Source organism: Aphelocoma coerulescens, chromosome 2 (assembly GCF_041296385.1).
Source record: "Aphelocoma coerulescens isolate FSJ_1873_10779 chromosome 2, UR_Acoe_1.0, whole genome shotgun sequence".
NCBI lineage: Eukaryota > Metazoa > Chordata > Aves > Passeriformes > Corvidae > Aphelocoma > Aphelocoma coerulescens.
In genome coordinates, this window is record NC_091015.1 from 74,280,653 (window position 1) to 74,302,315 (window position 21,663).

The following is a 21,663-nucleotide window of genomic DNA, read 5'->3' on the forward strand; positions in this document are numbered from 1 at the left end:
TGACCACATACAACTGCAATAATTACTTTTTAGTGGAGCACCTGGCCCAGTTGTATTATGCCAAATCAAGGTCTATATTTTTTCAATTAACTAGTGATTTCTAATACTTCACCTTTGGGTTCAGCTAAGCCAAACCCTGTACCAAGCCATGTCTTCAGGGCTGGTTCTCAGCTCTTTCTCACATGAACTCAGATCCCTTGAATTCTCAGGAAGGGTATTCAAAAGCAGACGGATAAGAACCTTGGGAGGCTTGAAGCATAACTTTCCCAATAAAAAAACATACTTAAAAACTATCTTTAATTTATCTGCTGATCATCAGAGCACCTTTATGAAATGAAAAGGAGAAAATTTATTTTCCTAACGAAATAGCATTAACTTTCCCTATACAAATATCAATCATTTTCTCTTAGGTAATCTTTTCCACAGCATTGCCAGCTCTCATTATGTGATTGTACATTGCAAGGTATTTGTGTCTTTGCTTTTGTTTTTATGTATCCTTGCTATTTTACCCTACCATGAGAACGGAAAAAGCTCATTTTTCAAAATGGCTGCCACCTCCTGAAAGGGCCAATGTGCAGAAAACATGAGCTGGCCTCACTGCCTAAACTGCTTTGCCCTCACAACTGTTGTAAAGGGAAACAACACTGTCCTTTGGAAAGAGCATTCATAATTCATGCTGTGGTAGTGCCTGGAGGGGCCCTTAGCAGATAGGGCTCAGGTTATAGCTGGCACTCGATATCCATGTAATCAAGACATAGATCTCTGCTTAGCAAATAAGCATATGGTTAAATATAACAGAGGAACAAAATAGGTGGTAATGACACAAACTTTTGGCTCCTCAGGGTGCTGCCTCACACCAGCCACCTAAGCTCAATTACTTTGCAGGGTTTATGGTGTTCTGAGAAGAGGCAAGAGGGCTTCAGTGTGAAAGACTAAAATAAGAAAAGGCCAGGAGACTCTGCAGGTTATTATTCGGGTTCCTTCTTTTCAAACCCCTGGTGTCTTCACTAAAGGCCTTTGTTGAGGAAGAAAGATAATGAAAGTGTGATATAAGCCAGCATGCTGGGCTAAGCAGCTTGCTCTTGGGCTGCAATGGCAGCAGGAAAATAACTCTAGAAGCATGCAGGGAGGGTGGGCCTCTGCTGCTTAAATATGGAGGATGTCAAGAGCAGAGAAACAGCAGCTCCTTGAGCACAGTAGAACAGAAGAGGCAATGATGAGAAAATGGAGGCTGCTCTATGTGTGCACATGCACATCTGAGAGTACTTAACATGAATTATTGGCACGCTACACAGAAAAACTGATCCCAAAAGCAACATTCAACACCACGCATTTCAGTTCACTGATACCTCAAAGTGACCGCCTCACATAATTAACCACCTTTGGCTAAGCAATTCAGTGCCATAAGAAAGTCAAAGAGGCCATTTGCCCCATCTGGCTCCTACAGGACAACTTCTCTGGAGCCTTGTGGTAATGTGGTTATATGTTTTAAAGGTTTAATCTGGTTACCCCCTTTACCTCCGTTCCCACTTGGTACACCCTAAACTTTAGCCGCTTCCCCAGTGCTCCTTATATGGTTGTTCTCCTCCCCTTGTTCCAGTCAGTTCTCCATCAATCACCCAAACCCCTCCAGTTATTCCTGAAAGTTCGGTGTCCATCACCTAAGCCCTCCCTGTTTATCCTTATATGGTCCTCGTCAATCCCCTGAGATCCTGCCCCTTCTGATACCTCCCCTCTGGAAATCCCCTAAACCTCGACACTCCATTGGGGTATGTGACCCCTTTCCCTCCACCCCTTGAGACTATTGGTCCACATGAATGTCTATCCCTGTCCCTATCCCTCCCCCAAAGATCCCTATTGGTCCCCTGTCAAGCCATCCCCGTTGTACCGCCTCCCTTTATAAGTTGTTGCGCAGCGCTGATCTGAGCTTGTCCTCCGTGGATACCCTCTAAGGGGCTTGGTCCCTGCTACTTTTTATCGTCTCCCTTGTCGGAGCAGCTGACAGCCACAGCACCTGGAGCTTCATCTCCCCTGGGCAGAGCTGAACTCCAGAGGAGCAGCTTTAAAGCCAAGAGCCTTCGGCTGCTCCCCACTCCTGCCGCACACCGCAGGTGCTGGCCGGGCTGAAGAGAGTAGTCAGTGCGATGGAGCCTCTTTCCAGAACAGTTGGGAAGCCTTGGTGAAATACTGTGTCTAGTTAACATCCATTTATTCTCATGCCAGTGTTGTCCTTTAACTCTTAGTCCTGGTGCTGAGTTCTGTATCTTTAGAGACAAAAAGTAGCATTAAATTATCTTTTCCTAGATTGAATAAGCCCAGCTCTTCTACACTCCTCCTGGAACATAAACTTCCTATTTTCCCAATTGCCCAAGAAGCCTGTCTCTGCTATAGCCTGAGTTCAGCTTTTACCAGTGGAGATGGCCAGAACCAGACAAAGCCTTCTTAAATAGGAGCCCAGTGTAATAATACTTACCTTTTCCTCCTGTTTGCTGAGCATCATCTGTCAGATACACCTTTGCACTTTTTGCCTGTTCTTTTTTTTTTTTTTTTTTATCCTGGCCACATCACTTCAGAGGTTCACAGACATTCTGTGATTAACTAATAGGCCAGTCTTGTCTTTCTCCTTCTCTGTCATTTAGAACTGATGGATTCCCATTTTACCTAAATTCTTATTAGCCCATGCCATTACATTCTATCACACAGTTTCTCAAGATCTCATCTTATATAGCTGAAGGATATTCCATTAATTCCTTGCATTAAGAATGCATCTCAGATTTATCATTGGTAAAGGAAGAGTACTTAAGTTACGAGATGATTATACACACAGGTGCATGGCTTTAAAAAAAAAACAAAAGCAAAGAGGAGGTCACAAGAAAGGTGACACAGGTCATTCAACTGCCCATATTAAACCTTGTAGACTGCCTGTATCTGCTCTTATTTTTTAGAGTGCTTGGTGACTTTTTTCCCTCTCAAGAGCCTAAATCCCTTTACTGTGCTCGGCAAACGATTATCCTGTCAGCTCTGAGAGACCTTTCTGTCATCCTTTCTGGTCATCTCTTCCATCTCCTTCATCTGTGGAGAAAAGAGAGACAGAGAGCTGTTAAATGTTTTGGCCAAGGTTTCCTGAACAGGCAAGGGTTTCCTCTAGGCAAAGAGTGCTAATACATGAAGACTCTCCTTTCTCTGGAGAGACCCTTATTCCAGACGTGGTCTGCTGAAAGCTGACTGCTCCCCCCTCTCTCTTCACCCGACCTCTATTCAGTTTTGGTCTCAGTTAATCATGAGAGATACCTGGGCTTTAAATAGTCAACAAGAAACAAATATCCAAGTGTCCTTCAGCCTGGTGGGGGAGGAGGGCGTGAATATTGTGGCAGATTCAAAGGGACAGCTTGAAAGCAGCTGGAAAGCCTTGCAAAAAACCCCCATACACTGCACACATACAGAGCAGCTGCATAGAGGGTGCCATGCACAATATTAATTATAAGCATGTTATGGAAGACAACATTCAACATTTCCAGTGCAAAGCATTCAGCATAGGAGGAGCCAGTGACTCTATTTCACACTCCCCAACGCACCTCCACTAGGACTTGATTTAACATTATAAGGTTCCAAGTCTGTCAAGCTGTGACAATTTGTATGAGTGAGATTTTGGGTGTCTCACTGAAATACACATTGCAAAAAAAACCCGCAACCCCTTCATCAAAAGCCTGCTTGATTTCAAAGGCTGCCTTGAAAGATGAATAATAAAGAGTAAGGGAGTGTCCCTAAAACAAATCAAACTTGGCAGGGCTAACTTTCCTTGTAAAATTAATTTTTAGCATCTTCTCTCCAGCGGCCCTGCCTCAGCTGTCTCCCCCTGGGCACAGTTAATGATCTTGTTGAGCAGATAACCAATCTCTGGTTGATATACAAGGCCTTTTATTGTCTGGACTGTCTATAATTTTTTTTAATAGAGCTTCAGTTGATATTGCAGTAAAACAAGGTTCGTTTTACATATTTAATGAAAAAGTGAAAACAAGCCAATAAAGACACCAAAGGATCAATTGCTCCATGCAGTCCAAAATATCTTATATGCCAAATATCTGTAAAGCAAATGCACAGGCTCTCGATACTAAATCTTAAGCCTAACAAAAAAAGAAAATCTAATAGCATACTTAACACCTATTTCGTGTCATGAATTGTTGATATGTTTTCCCCCTTATTATCCCAAACTACATTAGAAGGATTGTTCCATTTCTGTTTCTAAGCAAATAGCAATATATATATATATATGTATATATTAGCAGGGTAGTGTAAAGATTTTAATTGTGCTCTGCTCCAAGAGTCCTACCTGATGAGAGCTCACAAAGTGTCGATATTCGAACGAATCCTCCTGAACTGATGTAACTCAGCACAATATACACCATGCCAGGGAAGCAAGCACTGGGAGCTAGATATTTTAAAGTGATTGATTACACACTGTGCAAGCACAAATGAAGTCAGTGCATAGGGAGTGCATGTATTCTCAGGCACGGTTAAGTCAGGTTTTCTGCTAGCACAAAGCAAAACACACAGGAGCTCAAGGAACCACTTGGTTATTTGTTACAAACCCCAGCATAATGCACCTGAAAAAATGTTATTAAGAAAATAAAAGGCATGCCAGTTCCTAATTCTTCATCAGCCTCCCTTGGATGGAAGTGGCCCCAGAGGTGGGAGGCAACACAAGGCACAGCCCCAGGTCCCCCTCAGCCTGCAGGACCAGAGCCGGGGCTCACCTTCCACAGCAGCCACGTGCCATATGTGGCTCACCCATGCACGCTGTCCCAATCCCTCCCAGGCTCTCTGTCATATCTCCATAGGAGTAACACACGGCACCACACCCCAAACATACCAGATCCTAGCCAAGCGTCTAGGATAGATTTCTGTCATAAGAGCACAGCTGGGGCAGGGTGCTGCAAGCAAGCTGGTAAGACTTTTCAGACAGGTCCTTGGAGCCAGCTTTTTCTCCCTGTCACCTCTGCGTTTTTTAAGCTGCTGCACACTGTTGTTGCCTTATGGTGATTATTTTCACTGCCAGCACAGTCTTTTGCATATTAGCAGCCTTTAATCCATTGCATCAGCCAGCTTAATTGGGGCAGGACGTTCCGATTTCCAACTTCTGTCCTCTGCTCCTTCCCCCCTCTCCCACCCCACGGTGTTTAAGGGGTGTACGAAATCTATAGTGTTTCTACATCTGAATGGAGCATATAAAGGGTATTTGGTCAGATCTGGTTAATTGGGGGGACTTGTGGTTTAGTGGTTAGGAATGGGCCTAATCAGGGATAGAGGAGGAAGGAGAGGAGGAAGGAGGGGAGGGAGAGAGGGGGCTTCTTTTTTTATGAAAATGTGGACCTCCCTACAGTAATTCCCCTTCAGCTGCTGCCTCACAGATGGACCTTTTAATTGAATTTTCTTACAGGCCTGAGGGAGGGAGTTCATTTCAGGTCAGGTGAGGCAATTGAAGTGAATCTAATAGCTCTAGTTTCTTTTCATTGGGAGCAGAGGGAAGTGTGTTGCTTTGTTTTTTCCCCTCTCCCTCCCACCACCCCCACCTTTCAGCTCAGCTAAAAAGTTTCAATTAAAAATTGAAACACACACATGGTGATTTCCAAGGATTTGTTTTCTTCATTTTGGCACAAGTGGCAGCAAGGTCAGCAGTGGGAGAAATCTGAAGCAGTTTGCATCCTGTTCTGGTTTTGTTCCCCACACAAGGAGGAATGCAGCATGCACAACCTTCACAAAAACGGCACGAAAGCATCCTCTTAGCTTCACTTGTGCTGGTAAACATAAGAATCGTCTTCCAGATCTAGAAACATGTTGTGAATGAGTTAGAAAATTACTCATCCCTTTGCCTTTTTTTTTTTAATAGTGTGACACTTCTTCAGGCTTCATTTGGCTTGGCTCTAAATTAGAGAAAATTTAGAGGGAGTCATCCTAAATGAAGCCCTCTAGAGCACAACTTGCTATGTCTGTATTGGGTAAGAAAGGCTGGGCTTAAAATTCTTGTGAGTGCAGTTTATAGCACCAAAAAGTCCTTCCCATGTTGGTTTTCCATCTTTCAGAGATTTCTAGAGCCAAGTTAGCCATGCTAGCAAAAGAACATTTATTCTGGCATAACATGTCTATGGTAGGGTTTTTTTCACAGAGCAAAGCTGCAGAATTTTCTGGTGTGGGTCATGCCTTTAGCACATCAGACCATCAAGAGTATAGTCTCTTCTAGCCCAGGGCAGGTACAGCTCCATGTGAAGCCACAGGCAGAGGAGGGCCAGCAGGTACATGGTACAGGTTGACCTTTCCCCCTGGGAACATTGCTACCAGCAGCAGGATGGCTTCCAGGAGCCTTGTCAGCAAAGGAGGCAGAATTTTCTTGAAAGGCCATCTGGTCACCTATGGCTGGGGCAGAGAAGAGAGCAGGATGCCACTCCAGGTCATTCTCAGGGAATGACGGGGGATCTGCAGTGAGAAGGGTACTGCCAGGACAGAGCCTAGGAGGTCCTAAGTGGATTTTAGGGAAGGGAAGATGGGTGTACTGTGGTCAGAGAGGTCTGGTCAAGGAGCAATGCTTTGCCTTGGCTGAAAGCCTCTTTTGGCACACAACCAGTCCCAATCTCATATATGTTTCATTAGCCAATGTGAAAGGCTTTCAGATCTCCCTTCCTCCTTACTCTCTGTGGCATCAGATGGGGAGAGCTGCTGGCCTTTCAGGGTGAAAAGCAGCTTCCTATTTCTGCTCAGGCAAATGCAACTTGAGCCAAGTGTGAAGTGTGGAAGTGAATAGCTCTCCTGGACTTGGGCACCAGCCCAAAAAGTAAGCACAGTTGCTTCTAAAAGGGGACCACGTTACCTGCAGCTGTGTTGCTGTTAGGACCAATTCTCCCTCCTTCACTTCAACTTCAGACCTCTGGGGAGCGATAAACCACCTGCAAAGCTTTGGGGCTCCACGTGGAGCCTCTGAACAAACTCACTCCCACCAGCCTAAAATTCTCTGTACAACACTTTGCACCTTCACTGGAAAATTGAGGGATTCAGCACACTCAGAATGTTTGAAAAATACCTCTTTAGGGATCGTTTGATGAAAAGATGGCATCCATGTGTTGTTTTGTTACTTTGAACCTAATATAAACAAGGAAATCCAGAAGTTCTGGTGGGTTTTGTGTATGAGAGAGTGAACCTAAGCAAGTATCAACCCACAGAGGAAGGGACCCATTACCTTACATACATGAGGTGAACAGCATAGTGATAGAACAAGGAGTAAAGGGTGCAAATTGAAAGAGGGGAAATTTAGGTTAGGCATCAGGAAGAATATTTTACTGTGGGAGTGGTGAGACCCTGGAACAGGTTGCCCAGGGAGGTTGTGGATGCCCCAATCCAAGTAGTGTTCAAAGACAGTTTGGATAAGGCTTTGAGCATCCTGATCTAGTGAGAGGTGTCCCTGCCCATGGCAGTGGAATTTGGGACTAGGTGATCTTTAAGGTCCATTCTAAACCCTTGACATTCTATGATTCTATGAAAAGCAGAGCACTAAGGCCACAGCCAAACTAACAGAAAGATTGTCTGGGTTACTTCCCCTGAATTGCTTTGACCACAATTTATAAGTAAAAATAAATAATATCCTGTGTCAACATTCATATGTTTCAGTATTTCAAATATTGCAATGATACTTCATTTCTAAATGCAACTTCATTTAATTTTAAATTTCCAAATGCTAAAGCTGCAATGAAATGATTTTGTAACTTTTTTGAGGAGGAGGAGGAAAGGGAAGATCTTACTTGGCATAGATCTACTTGCAATATCAAATAGCAAATGTCTGTATCTGTGTAATGCAAATAGCAAATGTGTGTATCTGTGTAAAGGAAACAGCAAATGTCTGTATCTATGTAAATTTAAGCTAAAGCACAGTTTAAAGAAGTTCCTTTTGCAGTTGGGTCTTTCATCTTAAACCGTTCTGGGTGTTTTAAGACAAATGCACCTAGCATTTGGTTTCCTCACTGGCTTTTCCAGCATCATCTCATTCACATGCTTCTTTATTTTAGGTTTTTTTTAAGACCTAGCAATGTACATAAGAGCAGCTTGGCCAGCGGGGCCTGGGCACAGATTAAATTTGGGGAGAGGGTCCAACAGAAGCCTTGGATCTTCCTTATTATTATTCCCTTTATAGAGCCCCATTTAGAGGCCCCAAGTGGAAACAAAGGTAGCAAGCCATCCCAATCCTGCTGCCAGGAAAAAGGAGGGGTGGTTTAATCAACCATCCGTGTAGCGCTGTAGCAGAAGGGGCAAAAAAGCGCACATTTAGGACCAGATGCTTCTCCTTTAGATGAAAGGATGATTAAAGCACTTGTGCTGAGAACTGCAGCGATCCCTGCGTTACAAATACAGCAGTGCATGTCTGACCCTTCCCTTTCAAAAGCAGATTCTGTGGCTATGGTGAGGGTATACAGAGGTGAGAGGGGAAAAAACAGCAGTGGGTAACACTCAACTAAAAAGCTCAGCCCACACAGGAAAATGTAAATGCTTCATTTGCTCCTCTAAGGAGACTGGCTGTAGTTTCAGAGCATACCATAAGTGCCCTAAAACTTTTCTAACCAGAAGGAAAGGGCACTGATTAAATTCCTGTGTGGGATTGACTATGGGCAACATATTTGTATTTGTCTTGAGACACCCACAGTTCCATGCATAACCAGAAAAAGTTCTTTCAAATGCAAGGAGGAATTCTGACAAAGCCACTGCCTATTACAAACAATCAGCTGAATGTTACAGGACAGCTGCTTCTGCATTGTAAAACACACGCAGGACATGGTGCTGTGGAGCTATCACAGTTCTTGCTACAAGAGATGGGTTTTGTCTACAGAATCCCTTCAGCACCTCTTGCAGTATGAGGAAAGGTTTAACATACTGCACTAGAAATGCCTGATGGACAAACATCGCACATATCCATTCTCCAATAAAACATTATTTTTAAGCATTATAATGTTAACTTTATATATCCAAAGGTTTTTTACTGCCTGGGCAGCTTTGGGGGGGGGGAAAAAAAAAAAAAAAAGAGGACAGATTGACAATAAAACATGGCATTTCAGTCTTTAAAGGAAACAAAACACAAGCTCAGTTTTCCTTATTGTCCCCCTATTGTGAAGCATCCACACCCATAAAAAACTGCCTCGTACTGATAGAAAGGATTAAGTCTTTATGCATGAGATATTTCATATCTTGCTGGATCCTGAAACAACTATGATATCCAAGTTGTTTCAAGCAAAGGACAAAGTAGCAGCAGTTTCTCAAAACCAGAAAGAGTTCATAGAAGCAAAACAGAAGGCAAAGCTGTTTCCAGGCACGGCAATCCAGACATAAATGAGAGTACACGATGTGACACGCACTTCACCATTCAGAGACTAACATGCCAGTCTGCTCAGTCCAGAAACTCTAAATGCTTCTGTCAAGTGAATTTCCCGTATAAAAATCTTGTAGAGATGCAAAAAACTAATTATAGGAAACACCTAATAATGGGAAATACAAGCTTTAAAACTGTTAGTAGATAAAAGGCAGGGAGCTACGAGATGGAATCTTTTTCATCGAGCATTTCTTTTCTTTTGAAATTACAGTGTGCAGGGATGAGAAAAATGGGTACAGTTTCCCTTTACATGACAGGAACAATAATTGAGTAGGATTATATGTCATCCATGAAAATACTATATTTATGCCTCATTGTAATCCATTCATTGGTTTATGGATCCGAAGTCCCACGGGTAGTGTCACAAATCCACATAATGTCCCTGAGTGGTGGATTTTGCATTTGGATCTGGGATGTAGCTGGCGGACACAGCAAATGACATGTAGCCAGACAGCTCCCAGGAGAGCGCACAGACGGGAATGCCAAACACAACGGTTGGTCCCCAGCTCGGGTGGGAAGCACAACTTTTGGCTCCCCAGTCTGCCAGCTTCAGAGGGGTGCTCTAATGTACAGACCATTTTCTCCCCAGTCATCAGAGAAATTTTACACATTTACCACTGACAAGTGTCAAAAGTGACTATGATATATCTCCTGTGTCATATGGAGCCATTTCTTCTTTTGCCAAAAGATGGCAGAAGCCCAACCCTAATTATATCTCTTGGACTACCTAGAGATAGCTCTACAGCCAAATTTCATAAACCTGAGACCCATCATTATTTATTTCTTCTTACATTAGGAGTAATCCTGAAGTAGTACAGTAGTATGTGATAACCCTCCTTGTACAAGATTTCCTGTGTGGCTTTGTACCAGATCTATACTTCAGCTTCCCCCTGGAAATTGAGGGGTTTGTTTTTTCCTGGCAGTGCTTTCCTTAGTTAGCCTTTTGGGTTGTACATTTCCTAAGGCAAATACCATTTTTTGTGTCATGTCTGCACCAGACTCAGCCCAGCTCCAGTCTCAGATGAAGCTTTAAGGCAATATCAAAACAGCGATTAAAAAAAGTACTTGACAAGACTTTATAGCCACTGCTTCTGTAGATTACATGTGCTGCTGATAGAGGAAGGTGCACTTTGGTAGAAAGCTTTCCTCATAATTCATTACTTAGGTATTTACAAATATCTCAGCTGCCAAACCCTTGAAGCTTCTCAGTCTTAATGAAGAGGGGAGGAGCAGTGGAAGAAGTTGTCAGTTTCCTTAGACATGCACCTCAGACAATGATATTGAGTGTCCGTCCATTACTGAAAGTTACAGTAAAGTAATAAAATTCTCCATCCAGTGTGCTGACTTGATTGTCAATATCAACACAGTCCTATGCTGAAGTTACAGCTGACTGCAAGTTGCCTAAAACTGTAATATATAATCAAGCCATACCTATTATGCTACAACTGAACAGAATCAAATGGAAAACAGCACCCTGGTACAGTACCTTTCTGGAGTGTTTATGGCCAAAGTGTATCTTCACACCAAAACCCCACTCCTGGTGATAGTCACAGGGCAATGCTCCTGTCACAGGCAGCAGTATTTCTGCAAACTCCCAGTGCTGGGGCAGAAGCACCAAGGATCCTACCTACCAGATCACTGCAGCCAAACTAGTAAGATGCAGCTGCATGGTTTCCATGATGGAACAGTTGAATCGCAGACTTTAAGTTAAAAATCAAATAGGTCATTTCATGCCAGAAGTCTTGAGTAACATGGTTTTAAAGCACATTAAAACTTGAGCAATAATTATTCCAGCTGCTTGGGTACCACTACCATGAAGGCCCTAGGACTGATCCAAAGCATGGGCCTGAGCAGTGTCAGCAGTAACACAGGTAACCTTCTCCTGGCTGTCTTGGCTAACCCTTTCATATAAGATCATTGCACACCACATTCAATTCTTTTTATGGTTGTGAGAACTTGCAGAATAAAGCAGACACGGTCTGTTCTGAAAGAAGAGTCCACATGGAAAATGATTCTCCAGTTATGAGTTATGACCCAGAAGTTAGACAACATCTCAACTTTCAATTTCCCTTTGCTTTACCTTTTCTTAAAATATTTTGCAAGATTTTACTGTATAAGTGGATTGACAATCCAGGAACTTGTATTCCTAGTATACATATGGCTCCTGTTATATCCTTCCATTTCATTCGGGTCACATGATAGTTAACACATCATCTATTTCAGTCACTACAAAACTTGAAGAATCTAACCTTTCAAAAGGAGGTTTTTTACCTCAGCAACAGCTAGCACTTCTGCAGCAGTATCAGTGAGGCAAGGGTGCAGGTTCTGGTCTCAGAACAGTACTTAGGAGGAAGATCTCCACATTCCAGCATATTGCATCTGGCGTGCCTCATGCACAGAGTATTCCTTAAAGGACCAAGGACGATGTGAAGCAAGCCCATCTGAGGAGAAGGACCTTTTGGGAAGACAGAGAAGTTTATTATTAGAATTGCATTTTGTGTTTTCTCAAAGTTATGTCAGTGCTGCACCTGCTAAGCAGATTAATAAAGGATAGCAGCCTCTCAGGTACCAACCTGCCTCTTGTGATTATTAAATCTACCTAGGGAAGCAAGCGAAAGAAATGTTGGAAATCATAAAAAAGCAAAATATATATATCAACTGGAGCTAGGGAAATGTTCTGTATTGTCTTGACCTTGCTGATCCTCTTTGTTAAAAAAAAAATAAAAATAAAACCAAACCCCAATGACATTTCATAAAGATTTTATGAAAAGCTATAAACATGAGTGCCTGTGCACCATGCAAACTGAAAAATAAGTGGTACCTCTGGCATTGCAGGATTTTGAGAATGTATTTAGACTTACATATGATGATATTTGTCTCAACTGATTTTTACAGAGCTATCCTGTTCACTAGGAACAGAAGTGTGAATGGTCAGGTGTGAATGGATCCAAAGAAGGCACATCCTCACCCCCAGTTTTCTCTCAGGTCCAATCAGAGTTTCAGTATCTCCCCCCTGGACACCAAACCTTGTGTGTCCTCCCCACCAAGGCCCGCAGGGCTTCTTTGCCTGTTTAGGTGGGTGCACCCAGCGAGGGGCCAGCACTGTAAGGGTTAAAAAGTGCACTTTTCCACCCAGAAGGCTGAACGGACTCCTTTGAAGCCATTAGTCTATTGTATAAATCCCTCCCAGTTTTGAGGATTACAGAATAAATACATTGTAATGGCTCCATAGGAGCCTGGCCCATGGGGTCACCCTGACTTTAGTTTGTGCATTATGTCCCAAGTGACAGAAATCGAAGCACATTAAGCGCTTCATGAATGTGAAATGTCCAGAGTTTTAATCTCAGGAGCTTTGCGGCCTTACAGTTTGTCTTGGATGTACCTAAATCCACACTGCAGACTGATTAGAGAGGAACTGGCTTCAGCTGACCCATTCACACCAGGCAAATTCACATAGTTTCAGATTTAGAGCAATAATTGCTTGGTGTGTGTTGGGGTGGGACTTACCTAGCTTTATGCATTGTAGTAGAGTGCATCCAATAAACACATAGACAATTTATGCAGAAAAAATTCTCTTCTATTAAAAGAAACTATTTTAAAAAGTAGATTGGCCTAATAAAACACTTACAGACCCTTCATAGCTGAATAACACCAAATAACTACACAGTTCCACTCCCCTCCAGGTGAGAGAGATATTAATGGAATTTACAAGCAAGGAGAATAACTTACAAACTTACCAGACTCCCTTCAAGACTGTCACCTGACAAATCATCTTAAAACAACTCTGCCTTGCTGGGTTAAAAAAAAAAGAAAGGTCGTCCTTTCACTCTCCACCCATTAATTTAGGCAGTGGAAGTAGAATTTCTGCAGCCTCTCTTGCCCTCAGCTCTGCCTCATTCTATTTCTATTTTTTTGTTTGTTTGTTTTTGTAAGCTAGCACAGCTTTTTGTTGACTTGAAACTGCCTTTGATAGGTAAATTCTGGCCGATTTTATCTAGTGCTCAGCATACTCTGTCTTACTGTACTTTTCACTAGATACTTTGGTCAAGTTGGTTTTGGTTCTTTTTTTTTACCAAGAGAATTTCCATTCCTGGCAGAGACAGAGACCCCAGTAACACTTACTGAAGAAGGAAGGAGAAAAGGACTATAAGAGAATTGAAATGCTGCCATTTAGTATTTGAAATAGTTAATAGCAACTGAAAAATACTCATGCTTTCACAGACACACAAACATATGCTACAGTATTTGGCTGTTTACTTTGGGGGTTGTGTTGCATTTGCTAATCTTTTCAATAGAAGTATTCATAAAATTATTGAGATTTTAAAAAATAATTTTTCTTTTTTTTTTTACTTATCCTCTAGAGAATTATCTGCTGCACTGTCTCATAAATATTAGCCTTTGACATTTTGGAAGAAACAAGCATGTATTCTGTTAAATTACATTTGAAGAAAACACTTTAAAAGTTGAATTTCACTTTTCATTGTGATACCATGGCTCTTTTTTACTCCTCCTAAACTCACTTTTACATTAGAGAGGTTATAGTTTTAAAGGAACTTTCTGAATTTATTCTCTATGGATTTGCTGAAGAAAAACAAGTATTTCTTCCCAAGCCAAAGCTTTGGAAAATCATATGGCAGTGGATATTATCAGCCAGTCTGACATCTTATTACAACAGCATTATAACATAACCTTATCCCAGTGGGGATGGGAATGTGCTGATGCCTCTCTCATCATCAGAAGGATTCCCCTGTCTTTCCCTGATGAGTTTCAGTCCATCTAATCTCTTTCTTTCAAAGATCCCATGAAATAGCAGCCTTGCTCGAAAAGAGGAGAAAATTATGTCGTTATGGCTCCATTTCTTGCACACCCAGTGGCACTGACAATGCCCGTGGTGCTGCGGCTGTACAAACAGGTAATGACAGCACCCTCTTGCCCGGCAGCTGCTGCTCAAGGGCTGGGGAGAGGCTTTGCAGGTTGTTACCAGGTCTCAGGGTGTGTCTCCCCTTGGCAAACAATGCAGAAAAGCCCAAGCAAGAGCCCAGGAATGGAAGCAGTGCAGCCACATTGGTGAGTAGCCCCCCTGAGCACTTGGGCCTGGCTGTGCTGCTTTCTGGACCTGTGCTACCACCTTGACGTGGCACCGCTCTGAGCTGTGTGCCATGTATTGCCACAGCTGCTGTGCAACTCATCTGTGCTTTGTATTACCTCAAGCAATTCTCTTCAGCTATTCCTAAAGCTGGGCCAAGGACCTTGCTGGGCTTCCAGGGGCGCTGGGAGCCTTCTGTAAGCGTGGGCAAGTGCCAAGGACTGCTCCTGTGCTGAACAATGAGTACCCAAACACAGCTCCCTGAGCTCCTATGGCTGTGGGAATAAGGAGTCAAGCAAACAGCAAGATCACAAGCCTCTCACACCGCAGTGATTTAATTTCAATCCAATGCGCTGTTTCTCCTCTCCTTGCTATGGACAAGTCCATGTTTATTAAGGGACTCCATTAGTCTTCCCCTGTGACTCCACCTTGCTGCAAAATGCTTTTTTCCTCCAGGGCTATAGCAGCAGCTGGCACACTATTTCCTTCTGAGGTGTAGCCAAATAATGGCCTTTTGGAGGGGGATCTGTTTCATCTCTCTTCTCCATATGTTCTTTTCTGTTGAGGGGCTTAATACACTCATTTTCACAGTAGTTATCTAAGTGTTTTTCCTTTTCTGTGTCTATTACTGAAATGAGTAAATGTGCACAAGGCAATGAGGCACATGAGTCAGGTCAATATACTGGAGCATTCTTTTGGGAGTAATTTTCCAGGAGACCTGGAGAAAGGAGGGGTTCGCCAGGGTTGGCTAGAAGTTGATCCCCTTGTCTGGGGCACAGGGACATTAGTCACATTTGTATGAGACAAGAGAACAGTCTTCTTCCCATGATATATGAGTGCTTTTCCCAAATGGATGCAGCATCCCTGGTCAAGAGGACAGCATTTGCTGTAGCAAAACTACTTCTTTTGGGCTATGATTTTTTACCAAGATGGCCCTACAGCAAAACAAATGTAGACAACTTAGCAAGCACTAAATATGCAAACAGATAGATAGCTGGATAATGCTGGAAATTTCAGGGCAGGAACAAACAATAATAAGTGAAGCCTGCAAACGGGTGCAGCTGTGCTGTCACAGCCCTCCTATTGTAGCCTGGCCTAGGAGACCTATTACAGCTGAACGTGTTTCAGTATAACTGGATCCACACTACGGAACATAATCTGTTTAAAATATACATCACTGCATTCAAATTGCTATGTACCTGTACATAAAGCACAGAAACAAAGGAGCAAGCCAGGGAAGTAAGAAACCTGAAAGAAGAGGTGGAGAAGCTGGCAGGGGATAGCAAAATGTACACTGCATCTTCCCTTCACCTGCCACCAGGACAGCACCCCAATAACAGTGAACAGTTTGGGGGAACATGGAGCAAATCAACCCAGGAAAGCCATCTTCTAGTAAGGAAAGTGACACAACAGCACATTGAGACTCTTTGCCTGGGACTTTGGAAAGGCAAGATGCAGGTGGCCAGGGAGTGTCAGACCTCAGAAAAAGAAAAAACTGATGACCAAGTACCAGAACTGAGGAAACCTAGGGTGCAAGAGCTGTCACATGAGAGATTCTCTGATGCACAACTCATTCCCTTTTCCTTCCATAATATCAGTAACACAGTCTCTCTCCTTCAGTCAAACACCTATTTACACAACATCCATAGAAGCATCTGATCTTGGAGACACCCACTGTTCTGTCAAATTTGGCTGAAATCGTTAAGTGGGTTCAAAATTTAGACAGATGTATAGCAGTGACATTATTTTCTAAGAAATTAAGGTAGGTAAGTGCAATGAATTAAGAAAGGTCAGTGAAATAAAGAACAAGTAGCAAGAACACTTGAATTTGATGTGAAGTACATAAATCATGGAAGGAGATTGACATGGGAACAGCAGCAGATTTCAGAAGGCAAATCTTTGCAGTGATACAGTGATATTTTACCTGGAGGGAATGTGAAAGTTGAGGAGGCCAAAGACAAGAATGAAGATATCAATACAAAGAATTGCAGGACTCAGACTGCTGCTGCCCACAGTGATGTGATCAAAATTAGAAGAGTTAGGTTTTACTTCAGGGAAGGAGGAAGGAAGTGCTCACTAATCTGGCCAAAACTGCTGCAGCCTGTTCTGGCAAGACATTAAGGTGCTCACTGCCAAATGCCAGGTGTCCTGCTTTTCCTCTGTACAACTGGGAATCACTAGATCTTTATATATGGGCAGTACAAACAGATCAGTCAAAACAGCCCAAACAGGGAGAAAGCCCAATTCATGCCGCAGAGAATTTATAGCCTGGAGAGGGTACACATGAACACACTTGAAAATATCTGAGGCATGCCAAGATGCATTTCTTACACCATTCAGAACTGACTTCACTGCTCAATTTGCACTCCCTGCAGCATGGCTTGTGAAGAGAAAACAAATGGCATACCAGACCACACAGAGAAGCAATATGGTTACCAGCGAAACATTTATTAGCTTAGGGAAAGAAACACAAAGCCTTCTTTTCAGAATTTTACCCTCTCCTTGCTATCCTTTCCTCTCATACATCATTTTCCTTGCCTGGACTGTTATTTTACAGCTATCTGCTGCACAAAGGTGTAGTTTATTTAAAGCAGCATTTTATAGTTAAATCCCACTCCCATTGTTTAAAAGCAACTATCCTATTTCTCAAAAGCAAGACAAAAATGCACCTCCAGAACAGGCTCTAGCAATACCGTAGGTTTTGAATTTATCTTCATCAGCTGAGGTCACCTCATCCCTCAGAACAACTGTATTCAAGCAAAGACAAGGGGATGGGAAATATATCACCCACACCAAGGAACAATAAATTCAGCTTTCTTTGCAGTGCTATTGCATATTTACCCTGCATTGATAATAATAAATTGATACTTTTCATTTATATTCCCACTTGCTGGACTTAAAATGTTTCTCACACTTATGGTTCTCCAGACTTTCTTTTCTATCCAAACCTACCTGTTCCCTCTGTACCTTGTGCTCTCTCATTTCATCCTGTCCACCTTAGTCTCCCTCTCTCTTCCCCTGTCTCTCCAGCTTCAGCAGCTCTTTCCCTTCTTCTGGCACAACATCACGGGGTGGAAGCTGAATAATAAACACGCATAACACATTGAACCACTACTCAATTGGCAAACATGCTGTCAGTACATACACTGACTATGCAGCTATTTTCAGAGATCCCTAAAGAGCTAAGGAGGTTTGTGCTATTAATATACTCTGGAAAGAGGGAAAATTCCCACCAGAGGCCTTAAACAACTCCACCGTGCTGCAGCCAACCATCAGCCCCTTCGAGCTTCCAACAGCAGGGTTTGCGTAGTTTTCCAGCTTGTCCAGGTATTACATCCAAGAGGAAGGCCTCAACCCCCACTCTCTTTGCATGAGAGCAGTCAGGAAGGAGCCTTCACAAACAGCAAGCGTAATGCCAAGGAGAGAGAAGAATAACCAAGGAGATAACACACTGCATTGGCTCCTCCGTTTCTCTGGCAGGACTCCCTGGCTTTGCTCAGAATATGACTGACTTTGTTGCTTTCAACATTTTCTTCCATTTCGAAATATTTTACTCATTAGCAATCCTCCTTATGCTCAGAACAGGAGATAGCAATCAAGTTCTCCTCTTCCTAGCTGCTAAATGCCTCAATGTCGGCTCTTGAAAAGCTGCCCTATCCTCCATGTTTATCTTCCCAGGATTTTTGCTCGTCTAATTTCATCCTCCCTGTCTGGTGAATCTCACCTGCCCTCAGATGTTTGCATACTGTTTTCTAGGCTGATGATTCATACATGTAGTCTTTTACTGCTTTTACTGCTCATCCTCAGCCCTGCCTCAATATCACACATCTTCCCATCAGTTTTCACTTGCCTTCTTCATTCAACCCTTCCTGCTCCAGCTTCCTCCAAACTAACTTTTGACTCACTCCTCTTTTTTTTCTCCACGAAGTCTGCCCCTATCCCAAACCTGATGCTTCTTCAGTCTCAACATCATCTAGAAACCATCCTTTGGGTTTCATACTCAGAAAGGTGTCTCTCATTTGAGCTTTCATTTTTTCTAACTTGCTCCTGAAGCACCATTGTGGCTCTTTCACTGGAACCACCATATTTCAGTCCTGACTAGAGACAGCTGCAAGAACTGTTTCATTTGATCCTGTTAAAATTCCCTTCACCAAACCTCACTGCTCACTCCTATAACATAACATAACATAACATAACATAACATAACATAACATAACATAACATAACATAACATAACATAACATAACATAACATATAACATAACATAACATAACATCATAACATATAACATAATTTTGAAATTGAAAGACTTCTGGTCCAGATTCTCCTTAGTCATACCTCCTGGCACCCCTTTTCCACCAGCTGCTGGACAGGCAACCATTGCAGTGCCCTGTGCTCTGTAAGGTCTCCTAAAATGAGAAGTCTCTATGCTTAAGGTTTTCCTGAGACACTGCCTCTGTTGTGCTCCAATACAGCAATTGGTTTGGTCTGTGTAAGCTGTCCCTATTAAGCCCTTCCTTAGCTTCCTCCTGGCATCTCCCATCTCATTGTCTTGGTCCAACTTGTGGCTGCATCTAGTGTTGTAGTGATCGTGAACACATTAACACTACCAGCACTTCTAGACAGATACTGCAGTAATGATGCACTGCCCACCAAAACAAAGCCCACAGAAGGCAGGGGCACCTTCCCAAACATACCACAAGCCAATAATTTCTTACCACATTGAAGACCTCCAAAACCACAGTGAAGCCTCCAAGAAAAACTACTCTCTGGACATGACTAAAGACAGAAGAAGATGAGGACTTTAGATGAGGACTAACTGCCAACCCAAGGGAGACAGTCACCATGCAGCAAGAACATCACACTGTGTCAGGAGTAATGCTAAAAAGCCAACCTTCTTTTTCCTCTTCCAGGCAGTTTGCTGGAACACACAGAAAAGATGTGGAAGAGGTGCACCTTAAAGTATTTGTGATATTGTCTGGATGTAACTGTGGCAACTGAACCACGTGGCAATCCAAGGACACACAACAAAAAGTGAGCCAGGATCTGCCAATCATTTATTGGGTTTTCTGGTAAAAAAAGGCAAAGGACCCCCCCCTTCCTGCACCACTATCTCATGTGAGTGCTCTTGTAAAACAAATCACACAGAAAAACAGGATTTGTGGGATCAGGCTGGCTTGTTTCCAAAACACATACTCAATGCAGAAAGCTTCAAGAAAAAGAATAGGTACTGAGAGGAACATGATAGATTACTGCCCCAAAAAAATCAACAACAACACTATTTGACAGGAAAAACCCTTTTTGAGCTACTTAGGGTAATTTATTAATATTATTTTTATAGGGATGATAAATAGATAAATGTATCCTACTACAACTTAAATAAAACCTGGAACTCCAGCTATCAACAAAAAACCAATGCATCACAGTATAACTCACATACTGACATCTCATTCCAAATATCAGAAAAATTCCACATTATTAACTAATCATTTCTGAAATGTGGTTTCAAAAAAGTAAACAGCATTTTTGCTCTACTGGAATACAAAATAAATCTGCTTGAACTTCTCTTTTGACATATTTTTACAAATAGGTAACAAAAAAATTAAGGGGCCTTCACATTTTATTAAAGAAAACACTTAGGCTGAGACTTTGCTTTTTGCTTTTTAACAGCCAGGTTTCAATGGAGGAGTAGTTTTTCTAGACAATATCAGACCCTCCATAAACACAATGCTATCAAAGGAAGCAATAATAGATGTTGTCTTACAGTTATATGAACACTATCATTTTGGGGGTGGCACTAAAGCCCCGAGACCCAGACAAAGACCTGAAAAGCATTTTAATCAGTGAACTGCTGATGGATAAGCCCCCTCTTCTCTCTTGGCACAGTAATCAACACATTGCTTCTCTCATCTCCCGTGTGAGTTTGACTCTTCATCTGGGAGCAGATGACATCCAAGCTCTCTCCAACAGCAGCACTGTTGGATTTGCCTGCCCACAAGCTCAGTGTCTTTGCCCATCTCCGTGGCCTGGCTTCTTTCCAGTGCCCCACAGAGCCACTCCACTCCCCACTGCTACTCTGATGGCTCTCATGGACACGCAAGTAAGTTGGTTGTTTCATGCTCACCCTCTCTCTCACAAGGAGGGCAATTAGATTAGTTTACTGCAGGCAAAATCAATAGCAAGCATCTCGGGGGGTACGCTAGCCACTGCTAATTAGAGCTTTTAGACATTATTTGAATAAAATGTATGAGGTTGATCAACCAAGGTGGAAAAAATCCATAATATTCCAAGTCTGCCCTTGGTTTGTCAACACGGCTCACTTTGGAATTAGAAATTGAATGAAATTCCAGAAGTAAAGGTAAGCTTTTCTGGACTGGGATAGATGCAGGGAGAGATGGCGTTATTTATCTTCAGGGAGACGGACTTTTCTGTGTCAGATAAGAGGTACAACACTGGCTTCTAGACATTTAACTCAATTTGCAAAATATTCAGAAGCTTTTTTGCATTAATCTGATAAAAATCAGAGCCATATATTTTGAGTCTACTTACTCTTAATGAATTATTTTAGTTATAGCCATCTATTTTTAAAAGACATATTTAAAAATTGTAGAATTATATATGCAATGAACCTGCTATAATTCCATGGAAATATTTTACTAAATTAGCCATTTATTTATATTCATTTAAATAGTTGGGGTTTTTTTTAAATCTGCTATTACATTTAGCATGTAAATGCCTGTTATGATGCCTACTTCATGCAGCAATTTTCAGGCCATGTAATGAATTACTTTCATATCTTCAGATTAGGTTGCAATTAGATAATGTGTTCAAATGTGAACAATACATTTTCAGGGTAGCTTTCTTTGAGTACTTATCCACAGAACATTTTGCTTGATAGGAGTTTCCTCTGTAGACTATTGGAATTCTCATTTCAGGAAAGGGTTGTTTCTCCATGCAATGAAATATCTTTTTCTCAATTGAGTGTTCTTAAATAGTGATTTAAAGTACAGTAGGAAGACGAGCATAACATTTTAAATATGAACAGGAGATGAGCATGTCATCTATAATATACTTGAAAAATGTCTTTCTGAATCTCAACAATAATCAGAAACTTACAAAGACAGAAGATTTGTCTTATTTTAGATGTCTAAATAAGTAAATGTTAAAAATAATA

General features: G+C 42.1%; 1 long non-coding RNA gene across 1 annotated transcript in view; it reads right to left on the reverse strand.

Annotated features, from left to right (window-relative positions):
• Positions 1-2,531: 2,531 nt before the first annotated feature.
• Positions 2,532-21,663, reverse strand: part of LOC138106800 (uncharacterized) — a 104,481-nt gene continuing 85,349 nt past the window's right edge. The window contains exons 4-5 of the long non-coding RNA XR_011149118.1: positions 11,675-11,858; positions 2,532-3,072 (exon numbers count right to left, since the gene is read on the reverse strand). This is a non-coding gene — a long non-coding RNA (uncharacterized lncRNA). The remainder of the gene's footprint in view (positions 3,073-11,674; positions 11,859-21,663) is intronic.